The following is an 18,094-nucleotide window of genomic DNA, read 5'->3' on the forward strand; positions in this document are numbered from 1 at the left end:
CCAAAAGTGGGACTGTACCACAGCTCAGAGGCAGCACAGCATTGATGTGGCTGTTAGCAGTCCTGGAGCCAAGTCACTTACTGCCCACTCAAAAATCAAGTCACATTTGATACTAACCTCTATGGGCCCCACACAGAGCTGCAAAATGTCCTGCTTCTCCACCTCTCCATTTGTGGGCATCTGTGGTTTGGGCATACCACAAACAGATGCCTGCCATCCCGCTGCTGCCCATGCCACCTTTGCTGAAACAAGCTTCTTGGCATACAATCATGTCTGCAGCACATTGCATTTTGTAAACTAGGGGTGTCTGTCTCCAAATCCCCTTGGTTGTGTTCTCCTCCGGACCATGAACCAGCCTGGTTTGGGGAGCTGCCTGCTGCAGACCCAAGAATTGATGCAGGCTTTCCAGGCCAGGGAGGCTGGGTCCCTCCTCGGCTTGCCAGGGAAGCCATTAGGGTCTGTCTTTCCTCACCAGCTATTTGAATCTGTTATGTTTCCATGAAACATTTTTGTTCTGCTGATGAGGATTTTTTTTTTTTAAAATAAATGAGATTCTTGTCAGAAAATACCAGTCAAAGTTGGGAAAGGAGTTAAATAGAAATATATTGTTATCATAATACCAGAGAAAATTTCCAAGCATGATCTGAATGCAAGTCTTGATTTCTTTTGCTACGGGTCAGAGGAGTGTAAACTGCCCCTTTCATCTGTGTAGTGCTGGATTCTGAGACAGAAATGCTTGGTATTTAATATTTGGTATTTTATTTTAACTATTTCTCTGCTGAGAAGTAGTAAAGATCCCAATAGCATCCATTTTTGTAAAAATATAGTGGCTGGCCCAGTCTCAGAAGTTATAAGGCTCTTGTCAGTTAAAGGCTGCGAGGTTTTTTCTCTGGCAACTTCTACTCTAGCTATGTAACTTATAGAAGAAGGTGAGATTCAGGATGGCATAGGTTAAGTAGAATTCTATATTAAGTAATGCAAGAAGCATTGTAGAGAATTTGTTTCAATTGTCATGGTTTTGAGTGGGAAGAAAATGAAATTTACTTTTTAAGTCTACAGTGCACAAAGCTGGAGTCTTAGTATCCTGAGACTTTACTGAATATTTTATATGAAATATACATAAATGATCTACTAAATAAACATTGGATAAGAAGTTTTGAGTAATGCAGGGCAATTTCCTTAAAAGTGTCAAAATGTGGAACTTATTCCTACTTGAAAGTTGTCGACTTCTACCCCATAGAAAGGGTTGGCTCTGGTAAAAGCTTGTACCCAAAACTCATTTGCTCCTCTGAAACTGATGATGTCTTCCTGAGTTCAAGACGTTTTAATGATTTTTATACTTTATATTACAAAAGAATGATAGCTGAAGATAAACCACGTTTATTCTTCTTCCTCAAATGAGTGCAATTAAGTTCATCATTTTAGCTTATTTCTGAGCAGTTGCTAATTCTTTCTTTGAGGACTATGTGGGGGGAAAAAAGCGCATAATTTTTTTTAAAGAATGAAAACTGTAGAAGTACAATAGATTTTCATAATTAATTTTTGCTTTGGTTTTCTTTCAGTGTTAATAATTAATGCAAAAGAGATTATGTATATTATAAACAAAATTGCCTCTTTTCTGAGCACTCTGGAGCATGTTCTACTAGCACATGCTCAGAGTCGTGGTTCAGCTACAATTTGATAGAATAAGGCAGAATTAAAGTAATGTCAGTTTTGAGGCCATTTTTACACTTGGTGACCAGTGGAAGGATTTAAGAGTGTGGACATTCTTGGATGTGTTGTGCTATCAGCAGCAAAGATAAAATATTTCCTTTATCATGTGCCTTGTTCATTGATAGTCATTATTAATATTATACCTTATAAAATATTTAAAACCAGAACAAAAACCACAACAGAAGCTTAGATGGCAAGTTGTGGAGGTTGTGCAACTTTTCCTCAGACACAGAAATGTTAGTTTTTAATTTGAGAGGAACAAACTTCCAAGTTCTACTCCTAGATTTCTATTTTGATGGATTTAGTGACCTACACTTGGTGAACTTTCATGTGAAGATAGATTTAAAATATTTTTCAGTCTTTTTGAATTTAAATGAAATTTTCAGATGGCAGGCTTGCTTTACAGTTAATGACTAGCTTTAGAGTTAATTTTCAGGGAATGTGTGTGTTTTCATCTGTATTGTGGTTGTATTAAAAAATAAATAAATGAGATTTTCATATCAAGAAGAAAATGAGCAAAAAGAAAATAGATTGCTTTTTTCCATTTTGAGTTGATTCTGATGCAAAGCTTAATTAATGCAAAGTTTTTGTGTCTTGAGAGGTCGGATTGGTAATTCAAAGCTGTGACCAGCAATTAAGTGCTAAATAACCCAAGTTATGTACTTATATCTGCTAACAGGCCAACTTAAAAATAATGAACTGCTGTGAAATCATTTCTTCAACCTGCTGGGCATGCATACCTTTCTTTCAGTCTGAAGCTTCCAGTGGAGAAGCCCAGGAGAAGCAAAGTTCTTCCTGCAGCAGTGGAGTTGGATAAGTGGGGCTGCAGCAGTGCTGGCCAGGAGGTCCAGAGGCCCCTGGTGGGGTGGGGGAGAGCTCCAGGATGGGATCCTCTCAGGGCTGGGTTTCATGTACAGGTGAACCCAGAGCCCCTGGGTACCTGCTGCAGCTGTGGCCCATGTGCTTTGGGCTAGGTTAGGGTACAGCACGTGTATAAGAATGCGCTTCTGAAAGTTATGAAGTGTTGTTGGAATATATATATATTTATATATATTCCTTTTCCCCTTTGAAAGCGGGGGATGGGTGGCAGAAGGGGGTAGTGTTTTAGGGTGCTGTGCTAAAAACCTGGGGCTAGTCAGGTGTAGTGAAGTTCAGGATGTCAGCCTGAAGGTATTTGCAACCTACAGCAGCAGCTGTGAGAGGCAAATTACAGCTTTCATCTCACCTGCATGCAGGAGATGAGTTCAGTGGGAGATAAGTCCTGCAGCCCTGACTCGCTTGCTGAGGCAGAGGTGAGCCCTCACTCTCTCTGGGCCCTTATGCTTCATCTTTCTCTCAGCCCTAACCCTATCTCTAATCCCAACTTTGCACTGAGCCCTAGTTTCTTGCAGCCCTGTTCTCTCAGCGCCTTGCCTTGCCTTGCCTATGCAGCCCCACTCCTTGTGGGCCCTCAGGATTTCTTGTTCTTCCTGAACCCTAATTTTATGCTGAGCTCTGAGCTAAGGTCATAAATAACAGGCATCTTCTCTTTGCCCCTATGGGAGATGGCGCAAGAAGGTAATCTTGATGCTACTTTTTCCCTGTGATAGGGGATGAAGGGATTCCTGCTGCCACTGTTCCTCCTCCTCTTCCACTCCAGTGGGGGATGATAGGGGTCACAGCATGAAGCAGGACAGTGGGGGTGACTGTCATGGTGTATACAGGCTTTGGGCTGATGTGACCCAGATCTGTATGGTTTACCTCCTCCCCTGTTGTGTTTCTTGATGGCGAGGTGAGAGGGGAGATTCAGACCATCTTCTCTCCTAAGGCGCCCCTGGCTCACAAAGAAAGCAAGCCCCAAAACCTCCCTCCCCGCTGTGGCTGCATTGGATAGGATTGAAATAGGTATATGCAAATATGAATTACTTTTCTAAGGTCCTGAGGCTCAATTTGCCATTTCTTTGATAATATCCTTGGAAGCAATACCGCCAAACTCTAGGTCATATCAGCATTGTGTTGACTAAGTGATATGATTTTTTTTTTGGTAAAATAAGTCAAAAGATCGTTAGAGGTAGTGATGGTTTTGAAAGTAATCTTTCAGGAAGCCTTCTGGTTGTGGGACAGGCATAACACTTCTTCGAGGAGGGAAGAACATCAAGACTAATTTCTAGAAGTATATTCGCATTTCCAGGAAAAGCTCACAACCAGTTGATCTTTAAATTACCTTATTCCACATTGGTTTCAGAGTATAGATGGTGCTCTATCTATAGTGCTTTGCCCCTTTTGCGTGTGTGTGCATGCACATGGGTGTTTCTGCAAGACTGCTATGTTATAAAGCAGATGCAGAAAGTCAGTAAATATCAATTGAAGCTCCTGCTTTTGGGCATTTGAACTGATTTCGTGCATCCTGGCATGTGCAGATCTCTAGCCTGGCCCTGACCGACCCTTCACATGCAAGCACCTTGCAGCTCTGCGTGCCCAGGGTGCAAAGGCAACACCGTCTGAAATGTGGTGCCATGGGAGAGAGGGGTCAGGATGGAGGTCCCCCCTTCCCCGTGCAGGCAATCCTGTCTTGCTCATGTGTGAAGCCATCCTGCATGACCCTTAACAGTGTGCTGCCTGTCAAGTGCTCGCTGCCTTCAGCTGCGGGCCCAGGCTGGGCAGGACCCTTACTTTATTTGGTTTGCTAGCATTAAAAGTAGGGAAAAAGGGGAATTTCACCATCCTGCCTGGCCAGTGGTGTGATCGGTAGCCAGGTCTGTTTTAGTAGGGCTGGATCCAACCCCTTCACAGGGGCATACCCATGTCTGTGTACACACGGTCTTGGATGAACATTTTATAGACAGATCCTGTGGAGGAAGATGTATGCACTGAAGTGGTCTGATTTATTCTGCTGTGTTTTATTTGATCGGTTTCTTTCCTCCTCTCTTCCCTTGTGTTCTCCCAAATGCTAGGAAGGTCCTGCATTTTTCTTTGCTATGTATTTTTGGCAAATGTATTTCAGATGACTGTGGTGGGCTTTTGAAATGGATTTGAGCTTCTGTGACTATTCTAATTTTTTTTCCCCCCTTATAGATGAAAGTACTTACTGTTGGTTGCTTGGGTAGTAGAGCTTATGCAGAGAAGGGGATTTACTCTTCAGTATCTCAGCCATGTATCTTGGTTTAATTATTCAGTTAGCTCCTTCATGAAATATAAGCACATGGTTGCATAAAAAAAATGAAGTCTTCTATCTGGCCATCTTGAATCTTAAATAAAGATGGTATTGTTTTGAATATGTTAAAAATAACAGATTTTTCTTTTCCTATTTGCAGAGACTATGATAAACCTTAAATCAGATCATTCAGAATTAGATACCTGAAACCAGGCAGACTTTCAGACCCAAATTTCTTAGATAAATGGAAGATACATTGCAACTATCTAATGTATTTTCATGAACCCCTGTGTTCTCCATGTCTTATAAAACTATATAAGGAAATGTAATATGGTTGATCTATGTGTGCAGGTTTGCTTGCACAAAAATGAGGCAAATATTGTGGCCCATAGTTTGCTGTGAGAGTTTAGGGCCAATTCAAGAAATCCAGGTACCCTTTGATTTCAGTGGGTCCAAGCTTGAGAATGAATCTCAAGGTCTGCCCATTAAACAATGCATCTCTATTTTGGTGCCCGTATATTTTTAGTTTTAACTTTTGAGCAAAAAGCATGCATTTCAAGTGATTCTTCCAGAGCTATTTGAGACTTTTGGCTTTCCTTGTTCACACCAGCTGCTGGCAGATTTTAAGGTGTGTGTCTGTCCATGTGTTTGAAGAAGCTATCATAGATATTGGTGACAGCTGGGCTTTGAAACAGTCTTTGCAGCCAGCACAAAGTGCATGGGGAGAGAGTTGTTATGAACATTTACAGACCATACTTGCTTCATGTGTTAGTTGCCTAATAATGAGCCCTTCTGTTTGAACTGAGGAAGCTAGAGGACTTCTTTGTGGTCCACAAAAAGCGATCCAGTCATTAAAGCCAAAGATCTGAGCAACTTTTTTTATGACGCTAGGTTTGATTGATCAATCAAATTTAGGTTTCATCTTTTCTGTAGCTGCTGGAGGTGTCCAAGCTCGTGTGATTTCCACCACCCAGAGGCTTCCATGGGTATCTTTCCTTTTTTGCAGTTTTAGCTGCTTAAATTAGAAAACATGAGGCTGTATGTTTTGAAGGTAGGACTTACCAATTATGAAGTTCAGTGATCTTTTCTCCATTACTAGTTTAATGTGCAGTACATTCCTCAGCAAGATAATTGAATGCAGCATTTTATGTGTAGTCCCATACAATCAGATAAGTTTGTAATAGAGATTTGTGTTTGTAGATGCTGTATCTGCTCCAGGTGTAAACTGAACCACCAGAAGTCTGTTAAGGCAAAGCTCCCCAAGCCCTGCATAGTTATTCTGGACGTGTTTCCAGCATGTGCAGAGAACATTACGCTATACACACATCATGATTACACAAAAACTGATTACAAGCTCCCAAACCAGCTATTTGCATAAACCGCAAACTGCTAGATTGTCAAGCCAGTGACCTCAGCTGTAACCCTTACAGCCTTCTGTGTGCATGTGTAGTGTGGGATCTTTCTGATATACCACAGTGGTCAAAATGTTGTATCTGTGCTTTTGAGAGTGTTTCTTAGTATGTGCTGCAGAACCTCTCCATGTGAGCTGGTGACTACTGGCTGCTCTGGCTGTGAAGCACTTAATCCAATCTTAAGTGCTTCCCTCCCCAACCTTTTTTTTTTTTTTTTTTTTTTTTTTTTACATGAAGGCTTTTAATTTCCTTTATTTTAACTCTTCAGCTTTTAATTTGGACAAGGATTGTACTATCCAGGTGGCTTAGGCTTGAACTTTTCCTGACTTTGATCAACCCCAATGTGCTTTATTCATACCATTAAAAAAAGCAAAGGTGCACTTATTCTTAGATATAACAAAAGTTTATTGCTGACAAAATGTCCTTTCTTTTATCTTCCTCAGGATTTTCAGAATGTTTTCCAGAAGCGAGCTTTTATTTGACTTTCTGAGCATTGGAAGAATCTCTCATGATGTTCATGGGGTTGAATCTCAGGATGCCGCAAAAGTGCCTCAGTGTCTTTAGTTCATGCTGCGTGGTTCAGTGTTACAGATGTGTACTTTAAAATTTACTTCGTGATTTCAGACTGCTTATTTTGATTTTCTTTCAAGGTTGTAGAAGTGGATGCTGCACATATGCGCACACGTATACACATGCACACAGTATAATTGACAATACTGGTATTCATAATAATGCTATATAAAAATTAAGTATAAATGTAGAAATAAGAAATAAATGGCATGAGAACATATTTTCATGAGAATATACTTGCACAAGTGATGTGCAAATATGGAGTTTTCTGTACTAAATCGTAGCTACTGTGTTGGATCTTTTATTGCTGTTTACTTAGTGAGCCTTAAGTCTTGCTCTTACCTTTTGGCTGTTAAAACTGCAATTGCTGTCCTGCTGTAGCCTGTGTTTCCAAGATGGGCAGGAGTTAGTGTGTGTGCCTTGGGCAGTGGCAGAAGGTGCGCTGTTGAGGGTTGATGTGCTGGAAGGCTGCCCGCAGGGCTCTGCAGTGTTACAGGCACATCACCCCTGCCCAGCACCTTTGTCCTGCATTTGGAGCTGAATTTGGTAAAATAAATAAAAGGCACTGAAAGCTAGTGACTGCAGAGGCTGCAGAGAACAAGAAAATGTGTTTCTGAGGATGGATTTGTCTTCTGTTGACACAATTTGGCTTCCTTTTTGTAGCATGAAAGTTCAATAAATTTTATTTCTCAAGGCTGTGTTTTAAGAGCGCATTCCAGGTTGTGTTTCTGCTCAAGAAACGTTTTAGTGAGGAAGCATCCTGACAGGATTTTTGGACTTCCTCCAGTAACTGAAGAGCTTGTGGTGCCTAACTGGGATTTATTTTAACTGAACAGGAAAAATTCTGAAATACAGGGCCATGTCATATAAAAGCATTGTGTCTTCTGTCATCTTACAGTTATTTGACCTTGAATTAGAGCAATGTCTTTGATTTAAGTGTCTGCAAGACATAATATAGTACGTGGTGCTTAGGAACATGGTTTAGTGGTTTCGCTTGGCAGTGCTAGGTTAACGGTTGGACTCAATGATCTTTTCCAACCAAAATGATTCTATCATTCTATGAACTAATTGTTTTAAAGTGCCTATTATTATAGTTCTATTACATAAAATTACTAAGTGCTCTGGTCCTGTTCTTTTCTTTATTTCAGGCTTGAGTCATAGAGCAGTGCGAGGATTTACACTTCTGAAGTAAGTGTGAATGGGATTGAAGGATTTACATGGAGGATTCTGAACTCCCCTCCTTCCTGCTCTAGGAAAGGCAGGTGAGTGAATTATGGGATAATTTGTAATTAATGCAGTCCTTTTACTTCAGAAGGTCTTTAGTCAAAACAGGAAGATACAATTGAAATGGCTGTATGTAAGAATGGAAGAAATTTCAGATGCTGCAGATACATCTCTTAATTACAAACATCAGCCTTCAGAGTTTTCTGTTCCTGTTCAGAAGTAAGAGGGTTTCCATAAAAAGTGGAGTGAGGTTTTTCTATAAATGCCTCCACCTTCATTTCGCTCCCACCCCCTGCTCTCGCTGATGTAGAGCTTCTTATATTTGGAAGCTTTTCACCCAACATCAAAGAATCTGAACTGACAAAATGAATTTAGCCTTTCTTGAAGCAATTCTGAGTAAGGCTGCCATCAGAGAAGAGCTGGAGGTGGAGCTTTATTAGACCCCTGCAATGTATTTGTTAGTGAAACAGGCAGGTCAGCATCAGCACCAGATATGTCCAGACCACATCTGGGCTGCTTGCAAAGCCTGTTAGAGTGGAGGTGTGCAAGTTAGTTCCAGTGGCTGCAAACCCACCTTGGGTATCTCCCTGCCTTCCTCCTTGCCTCCTTGCCTGCCCTCAGAGGGGAAGAGAGAAATAGGGGGCCAAACCTATTAGGGGGATAAATGGGAGTTCACTTCAGGTTGTCTGTCTTTGGCTCTGACTGTAGATACATGGGGACATAATTAGAAAAAGGCACGTGATCTTTTTGTGGAAAGTAAACCTGATGTTCTTATTTCTTCCAACTTTGGGAGTACCTAACACCTAGTACCTACCTTCAGGTACTGACCAGTACGTAAGATCTATATTACTTAGTAAAACCTGTTCAAAGTAAGTAGGTCCAGTTCCTGTTGGAAAAGCACAAGGTGTTGGACTCCTGGCCTTTGGCAGAGTGTTCTCACTTCTGCCTCTATACAGGCCCATCAGGAGTGTATATGTGGTCCTGTGTAGTTACTAATGCTGAGCAGTGCATAACAGGATGAGCTTTTGATTGCAGGTATTGCTGACCAGACAACTCTTGCACCAAGCTGTGACACAACAAGAAATAGTTAAGAACTGGTAAAAATGAGCTCTAACACCAACAGAGTAGTAGCAGTATCTTTGTATTAATTTAAACCTTCTTGTAGCTTAGATTAATTTTGTCTGTTTAAGCCATGTGCAGGGCTAAAAATGCACCATCCAGGGCAGCTTGGGATGACCTCCTGACTCTTCTCCTTATGCACATGTGGGCAGGCAATGCCAAAAAGGGGGCGGGGGGGGGAAGAGGAAAAAAAAAAAAAGGGAAGAAAAAGAGGTGGATCTGGACAGGACTCTGTCAGCTTCCAGAACTTTCAGGCCAGAACTGAGGTGTTGCCATGCTGCCTACAACCCTGCAGCCCAAGGGAAATGCCTCGGGTGGTGTAGGAAGAAAAGACAATGACATTATTGTGCTGAAGGTATCAGGGAGGTAGTCTGAGGCTTCATCTGAAGCAGAAATCTACAGCAGGAGCAAGTGTATGCTGGAGAGGAAGAGAAGGTACATGGTGAGGTGGAGCAGGATGCAATGAGGTACGGGAGCATCCCAGCACTTAGAGGGGGAGAAGGTAGACAGCAGAGCAGAGTGGGTGTCAGAGGCATGTCATAGCATCTGGAGCTCAGTGGGTGAAGGAGGGAAACAAATGGGAGTACTGACTTTTGTGGCTTCTCCAGAACAAAGACCAGGATGAAAGGATGCAGTAGAGGGTGAAGTGGGTGGGAATATTTCTGTTGAACTGTGTACTCCAAACATTTTTTTTCCTCCAGAGATGTTTCGTGGTGGGCTGTACTTGAGAGCAAGTATGAAAATCTCCCCTGCAGTTGGTGAGAGAGAAAAGGTGAAGACAAAGTCAGGGAACCAGAAATAAGACCTTTCTGAATAAGAGGAAAGAACAAAGGGGTGAGAAATGTGCAGGCAATAATGAAAAAACAAGTGTTTTGAGGGGGAGTTTTGGAAAGTAATGGGAGAGCAGGGATCTGCGTCAGGAAAGACACAGTGGTAAGATTCAATTTCCGGGTTTCTCATTTTCGTTCACCAGTATAATGTGAATGGCAGCTCTTATTGGAGGGAGGAAAAACTTTCCTCAAGCAAGGAAATGAAAAAGCTCACTAGATTTGCTTGCGTGCACAAAGAATGCTTTAATATAAGTGTGGGAAAGCAATAGAAACATTCTGATAGTACTTCCTGTATTTTCTATTTTTCAAGGAGGAGGCTGCCTATGGTCACACACTGAGTAACCATGAGCCTACAAACCCACACCTGAGTGTCTTGTGGTGCTTTCTGAAAATGTGCTCTGTTTTTTCCTGTCTTTCATATACTGGCTTGCTTAGAAAAAATAATACTTTAAAATTTTATTTTGAAGTTTATTGTCTAGTTATATGCTGGCCTGCACATTCACTGCTCTGAGGGCAAAAATATTAAAATGGTTGTGAATGTTTTAAAGATTCAGGCTTTGCATGAGTAGCATTTGTCCTGTAGTGGGTAGATGAGCTTTCACTTGGTGAGATGTGGGTCCTGCCCAAAACCAGAGAAGGTCTGAAGCTGCCCTAATAACTCACAAATTGGCATAGTCTCTCAAAACAGCCATCAGCTTGGCAAGGTGCAGAGCACTCTGCGCTTGTGGTTGTATTCAGTTTTACCATGGGCCTGCTTTTCCTTTGGCTACAACTGTGCTCGCGAAATGTTTGTGGTATATTGGTTTTATCAGGAGGAGACTGGAGGTGCCAGAAAAATACTTGTTACCTGATCTGTCCTCATGCAGTCCCTACGTGCTGTCATATGGAGCTGGAAGTCTCCCATTTTAGCAATTGCTTAAATATGTTGCTAACGCTTGCTTCCAGCAGGGCACCCCTGGACATCCATCCCGTCATATTCCTCTTTCACCTTGGTCTGGGCCAGTCTGAGGGCTTTGTGAACTTGTCCTGGCTTCCCAGGCACCTGGCTGTGGTAAGAGGGAGGTGCTGGTGGCTGAGCTGTGGTACGGGCGAGCCTGGGATCCCTGGTGCCACGGCACAGCAGAGGGTCAAGCTTGTCCAGCTGTATCAATCCTGGCCTTTCAGGGAGCATCGTGCTCACCCGTGTGCGTACCTGGTTGCCGTCCCCCTTGTATGGCAGATCTGGTGCTTGCAAGGCTGACGCCAAAGCAACGTGGCTGCATGTTTGCAGCTTTCTACTGCTGGCAGCAAGTATTGGAAACCTCCCTTTATGCCTAGGAGCATTTCCATTCCCGGACATGCTAGCTAAGGAGCTTGTCTTCCATATGGATTGCCTGGCCTTGTTGCACTGTGCGTGTTTCTAACCCTGTACATTCATTAATTTTATTTTTTTTTTTTCAAAACCTCTCAAAATATAGGTAGAGCAAGCATTCTATTGTATCTGTAAAGATGCTGACCTAGCATCAAATGGAAGATTATGATGAAGTGATAAATGTTTCAAGCCCCTGGCCTTTTATCTCTGTTTTTTTCTTTTTTTCCTTTTTCTTTTTTTTTTTTTTTTAATGCTTCTCAAACTTAAGTGATTGAAAAGCTTTCCAGATCTGATAACTGCAAAGATTTCAAGTGAAACTTTTGGCTCCTATCCCGGCATGAGATCATACAAAGTGATATTAGCTGAATTTGTACCAGAGTTTGAAAAGAAAATGAAAACACTTTAATGTTACTGTGTCTCAGCTATTTTTCAGTTCTGCTGGGCAAATGCTTTCTCATTGGTTAGCTTCTGTGTACCATTTTAAAGGTTTCCAAATACATATAAGTGTATATAGACATATATATACATTTTCTCCACTAACAATGTATTTAATTTATACTCTTTTCATTTTTTTTTTTTCTTGCTAGCAGGACTCTTTGGATTTTTTTTTTTTATTAGAGGTTTTAAAACCTAGTGTTGCTGAGAACTCACTATAAGAGGAAGGATGTGTTGAAGCCCTGTTTCTATTCCAGAATTACCTTTAAAAGAAAATTGAGCTAGGGTATCTGTTCTTTAACCTGTCTTTTTGTCTGGTTGCTGTGATAGGCGTCAGTGAAAGCAATGGTCTTGTACATGTGTGCATACCTAGTAAGGGTAAAAGTGTGTCAACTGCATGTGTTTTGTGGGTTTCCTGTACAGAAGTAAAATAAGATAAATAATGCCTTAAGTTAGGCCTTTAGATTACTGAACAAGTCTGAACTTCAAGGTTGCAAAACCAAGCAATCGAAGGCTAGAAAATTCTACAATTAAAGCTGCTCGTTCATCCTCTTGGTAAATATTCCTTTTGATTGCCTTTAATTAGAGGATTACGTACTATTTTTTTTTTTTTCTACAAGGCCTGCATATTGTTCAGCATACAGTGTGGCTAATGCTTAATGAGTGGGTAGGTTGTTGATGTTTTGTTTCTCACCATTTTTTGTATGGCCTTATTTACTGCGTGGTTGGCAGATGGTGTGCTGAATACAGAACTACTCATTTCCTCATGGAGTTTTTCATGGCGTTAACACCATAAAGAGTTACTTTATTGCATATTTTTTTTCAGGGAATCTTAATCAGGAGTGCAAAATAAGATATACATGTATATTTAACCAAACTCTGAACCTTGACTGTTTAGTTTTCTGGGGGTAGATGGTTACAGCATAGTCGCCTTGATGGAAGTCTTTAGTGGAGGAACTAGCTGTTTGTACTGACTCTGTTCATGACTCTTCTTTCTGTAGCAGCAGACAACAGTGGGTCAAAGCCCATGGTGGGGCAAGAGGTATCTCCAAAACTGAAGAAATTTGGTGGAGATGTAAACAGCTATAGCTTCCCTCTACCGCACTAGTGTTTGCGCCTTCCTGTCATGGTTGTACGTAAGAACATAGACTTACCATATTGGAAATCCTCTTCTGTAACTGAAGGTAACCATGCAGTAGATATTTTGTCCAGTAAGCTTAGAGTACTCACTCAGCAACCCACTCTGCAGCATTCAGTGCGTATTTAAGACCTGATGGAAACAAGCAAAGCTTCAAAACCTACAATAAGCTACAGGAAGAGAACACCCTTCATCTGGTTTCTGTCTTTGAGACTGTAAGCTCTTCAGGCTGGAGACTGTGCCTTCCCATATGTTGATAAAGCATTTCAAGCACTACATTAGTATAAACACCAGTGGATGAGGTCATCATATATCAAACAACATAATTAAATCAGTGCTTTATTCACTGTCTGTGTCTCATTATGGCTGCCTCCTAGGTCACACTGCAGCCTTGAAGATCATGTAAGAACTCAAATGTTGTAACAGCCCTCACAGAAACATTTGCTTTGAAGTTGGTGCTATTCATTTAGAAACCAATCTTCAGAAAAATGTACTTTTGTAAAATGCGGTCATATTTTGAAAAAGCCGTGTAAAAGGGAAACGTTTATTATTGATTTTTGTCATAAATTGCCATGCATGAATGTCAGCCCACAGCCGCTGATCACATGCTTGTGATGGGATTTCTTGATTGATTAGAGGTCTGAAAGCAATCGAGTGGATGATGTAATAGAAAGGGCCCCCTTTCCTCAGAGGGGAGCACAAGCTTGAAGTGGTGCCTGCCAAGTAACCAGACTTTGGGCATTGGTGTGAAACTCTGGCAGTTTTAGAATTTAAGTGATGCTTACTTTTGCCTGCTACTTTAAAGGGCACTCACTTGAAAACAATATAGGAAAATATTTTAGGTAAGATCCTCCTTCCCCCTTTCACAGTTCTTTAAATCCCGTGTTCTATCTGCACCTATGTGTTTTATAGCAGTAGATCCTTATGTCTGTTTTACAAGGAAGGAGGCTACCAATTTTTTCTGAGCAATAAGGTACTTTGAAGTCTGAAGTCATAATTGTAGATATGCAAGTAAGCCTCGTGCCTCACCAAGTATGATGCCTTGGGCATGTGTTATTGCTTACCTATGCCATAATTACTGTACACATGTAGCTACAGGAATATGCCCATATGGTTTTCCTACTGTAAACTTTCAAGTGACTTGCTAATCTAGGCCAGTACTCAGAAACAAGGGCTGGTCTGAGATCTTTGTAATTACTGAAGTTTATATGCCAGCTTTGTATTAAGGCTCTCCCAGATCCACTTGAAATCAGGTTACATTCATATTCTGTCTTGTTTTTTGAATAGCAGTTCGACAGCATGCAAAGTTGTGATATTGTTGCTTGACCTGCTCTCTCCCAGTCTTGCTGGCAAGGAAAGAAGAGGGAAGGATATTTACGGTTTATACTCTCTTGACTTTGCCATAAATGAAGGACATTTTTTCTTTTTTCTTTTTCTTTTTTTTCTGGGGGTTTCCTGAATTAATTCATATTAACTGATGAATTTACTGGAGTAATAAATGTTGTTCTTCCCTAATATTTATCTATTTGTCTCTAGTGCTTTTCCTCAGTACCAGTGACAATGGCACAGAATGGTGAGTTGAAGCCATGTGTTATGGGCTGCTATTTGCTAAATTTGAGCCTGAAAGCAGGAAAGTGAAGAGAGAGCAAAGGTGGCTCTTTAGTATTCTGCAGGACAGGCAGGCTCCAGAAATCGAACATAAAAGCAAAGCTGTGCAGCTTACCTGAATAGCCACATTGAGGGTTGAGGGCATCTGTCAGCTGGGACTGCCTCTGGGACTAGTCTGCTCTCCAAAGCCCTTCCACCAACCTGCTGCTGCAGAGATGGGAGGTGGGGGATGATGATGAGAAAGGACTTGCTGGGTCCTGCTGGAGGTTGGAGTCGGCACTTCCCTCTAGGTAGCTCCCCTGCTGGGAAGAGCAGCCCTCCTGACGGGGTAGGAAAGCTGTGGGAGGGCAGGCAAGGCTACTTGCCCCCAGGCTAGAACTGGAAATCACCTGGCTCCTGCTCAGCTAGTGAAACAACAGCAAGGAGAAAAGTCTTGTTATCCTGCCTGAAGATGGGTGCCTTCACGTGGTTCTCAGGTGCTAGAGAGGAGTCAGTTCTTCCGTGCTTAGTCTGCTCTTGAGAACCCTGCTGTTCCTAGCCTTTTCTTGTTTTCCTCTTCAATAAAAGCATCTGAGCAGGGGTTAAAAAAAGATCATTGACAGGCAACAGAAGTATAGGATGCTCACTACTAAAATTTCCAGTGTCTTCAAAAAATGACTTTAGTTTTATTATGTTGTCTTAGTGACTTGATTGTTGACTGGTTAGGCACTTGGTCTTGGTAAACCTCCTAATAAAAAGAATAGACATTTTTGTTGGTTTTACACCCCTTTTTTTATGTCCCTGTTCACGTTCTGTTATTTTGCTGTGATTCTTTTTTAAAATAGCCAGAGTAAAACAAAAGCGGTAAACCCTAATTTCGAGGTGTTAGCAAGAGCTGGCTCACTCTGATAAGGGTCAGCCAATGACCTAAATATAACGACCAGCAAGCCAGAAAAACTCTTAAAAACATACCCCTATGAGAAGACAAGGGCAATACTGGCAAAGTTGTTTTTCTTAGAACAAGTGTGAACAAGTGTTGGATATAAAGAAAAAATATCTTCTTTTTTTTTCTTCCCCCCCCTTGCTACAGGGGCACAATTCTCATTTTTGTTTGCAGTCATCTAGGCAAGCTTAGGTGTGTTGAGTGGCAGGGCCTATTTGCTTGTGCACAGCGTACTGTGCCTACAATACAACTCAATATACAGCTTTCAACTGGGAGCCAGCTCAGAGCACGGGCAGAGCAAGCTCAGGTCTGTCTGTACCTGCCTGCAAACAGAGATCCTTAGAAGAAAGCAGAGACACCCATTTTCTCCTTATTACTGCATTACACCAGAGGCAAATGCTCTAATTAAAAATTGCAGTTAGCAGCGGTTTGTTCTAACTGCTGTAAATTTCAGTCATGTTTAGGCTTCCTGGTGGTGGGAGGAGAGGCACAGCAAAGCTGGGTAGCGCAAACAAGGGCTCTGGCATAATTGGCTATAGCAGCCCAGCCCCCGTCTTCCATACGTTTTGTTAAGGCATCACCTATGGCACTTTGTACCAGGAAAATTGCTAAATAGCTTAAGAGAAAATGTGACTAGTGCTGTATAGTGGAGGAGCTAAGATCTGTCTCTTGTAGGAGGTTCTAGTTGCATCCTGGTTTTTGCTAGGCTGGGAGGGGGAAAGGTGCTTGACAAGGCTCAAAACAGACTTGCTGTTGCCTGCATTGCTTCCATTGGTCTGACACAGTGGGAAAAACGGGGACTCGGATAACGAGGATGGTAAGATTAAGAAATATGCACTTTAATAAAGGCAATCATGAATGGTTTTGCATACCTTACAAGTAGAGAAATAGAAACTTGGAAAATAGTTTTCTGAATGGGTCCCAGTTTTTAACTTCTCGGTCACTTGTGTTCATTTATTTTGGCTATGCTGATGGCTACTCAAGCGCTGTGCCAGGTTACTGTCTTCTGCTTGTTTTTATGAGTTGGATGGCTGAAAATGTCTTCCTTTCAAATACTTGTTTGCTGTCCCACACTGTGCCATTTACACCACTGCATCTAGACCCAATTCATTTCCTTTCTGGGATGGGAGGATTTGATCGTATGGGAGCTGTCAAAGGAGGTGCAGTCTGGCATGTAACTACCTTTTTCCTTCTGCAAGGGTGCTTATCTGTTGGGCAGGCTGGGCAGAAATCTGCAGATCTGGACGTGCTCTCTCCATTAGCAGTCTGTTTGGGACAGAGGAGCAGAATGGCACCAAGCTGGTGGGGTCGTATTCATGTGGAGCCCCTGCTTCCTGTTGCACTGTATTTGACCTGACATAAGCAGCTGACATAACATCACCGTGGGAGTTTTCTTCCTTTAATTTTAAATTTGGGGAAAAAAATTAATCTTTTTAAAAGGAAAGAGAAAACCCCAAAGGATCTTGGCTGGCTCTGCATGCCCTATAGGTATGTCTGGTTGTTTTTGATGAGCGAGGTGCTGTCCTCCTGTTTACCCCTCTCAAAGGAAGTGTCTGTTGACATAGTCTGTGTTTCAATCATCTTCATTATACAGCGCTCTGGGAAGCCTTTGGGGCAAGTCAAGCCAGCCCTAAAAGCAGCTTCTTGGTCACAGAGATGACCCCCACCAGACACCCATAGTTTGTATTTATTTGCAGAGATCTGTGCCCTGACAACCTTGGACCCTGCAGCAGCTGAGGTTGGCTTTATTTGGAGTGGGGCAAGAGGGGCAGCAGGCAGGTCTCCCAGTGGCTGCCATACCCGCCTTGCACCGCAGCCGGTATGGACCTGGCAGTGTCCCTGGTGCTGTCGGGGAGCTGGCCTCACCGCCTAACCCAGCGGAGGCTGGGGTTTTCCTGCAGCGGGAGTGCTGGGTGGGTGCTACTGGGCTCGCAGGCAGCTCACTGGCATCCTTCTCCCTTCCCTTCCCTCTATCCCACACACTTCGTGTGTGTGCTTTCACCATGGGGTGCTGCTTAGCGTTTGTTACCCTTAGTGTGGCTCAAATATTCGCTAGACTTCATGTGCCATTACACACACGAGGCTCGTTCACTGAACAGTGACCAAAGCCTTGTGCAGTGCAGCTTTGTGTCTGGATGGTTGGTCCCTGCATTTGTTAGAGAACTGCTGTCATTAATGTTTGACTATGTCATCAAAGCTGTCTGTTAACGTTTGCACGAGGAGAGAGTTTTACTTGAGATTGAAGTTTGCGTCAGGGCTGAACTGTTGTGGGTAAGTGAACCATGGATGATTTGCATGGCATTATGGTAGTGTCATGTATTATTCCATGCTCTTGTAAGTCTTTCGAATAGGTGAAGTTAACTTTGGTTTGCATCAATGTGATATTTTCCTCTAGTGCTCAATGAGTTCTAGATAGATGCTTATGAAAATGATGCTATGCCAAGAGCATCCATCTTCTCGGTAAAAGGTGGGGCCCTGTCTGGTCGCGATGTGCCCTCGAGGCCTGTCTCCAGATCTGGGCAGCTGCCTGGCACTCTGAGGGGCTAAACACATCCATCTTTCGAAAGAAGAATGGCTTTATACTGTGCTAACAGAAAGTGGGTTATAAACCTTCCTCTCTCAAGATGTCTGCAGTCCCA

At 42.3% G+C, this 18,094-nt stretch overlaps 1 long non-coding RNA gene across 1 annotated transcript in view; it reads left to right on the forward strand.

The window, feature by feature from the left end:
- LOC129203058 (uncharacterized) overlaps positions 1-18,094 on the forward strand; it is a 264,016-nt gene that overhangs the window by 128,445 nt on the left and 117,477 nt on the right. The window contains exon 4 of the long non-coding RNA XR_008575906.1: positions 7,977-8,090. This is a non-coding gene — a long non-coding RNA (uncharacterized LOC129203058). The remainder of the gene's footprint in view (positions 1-7,976; positions 8,091-18,094) is intronic.

Source organism: Grus americana, chromosome 2 (assembly GCF_028858705.1).
Source record: "Grus americana isolate bGruAme1 chromosome 2, bGruAme1.mat, whole genome shotgun sequence".
Classification (NCBI taxonomy): Eukaryota; Metazoa; Chordata; class Aves; order Gruiformes; family Gruidae; genus Grus; species Grus americana.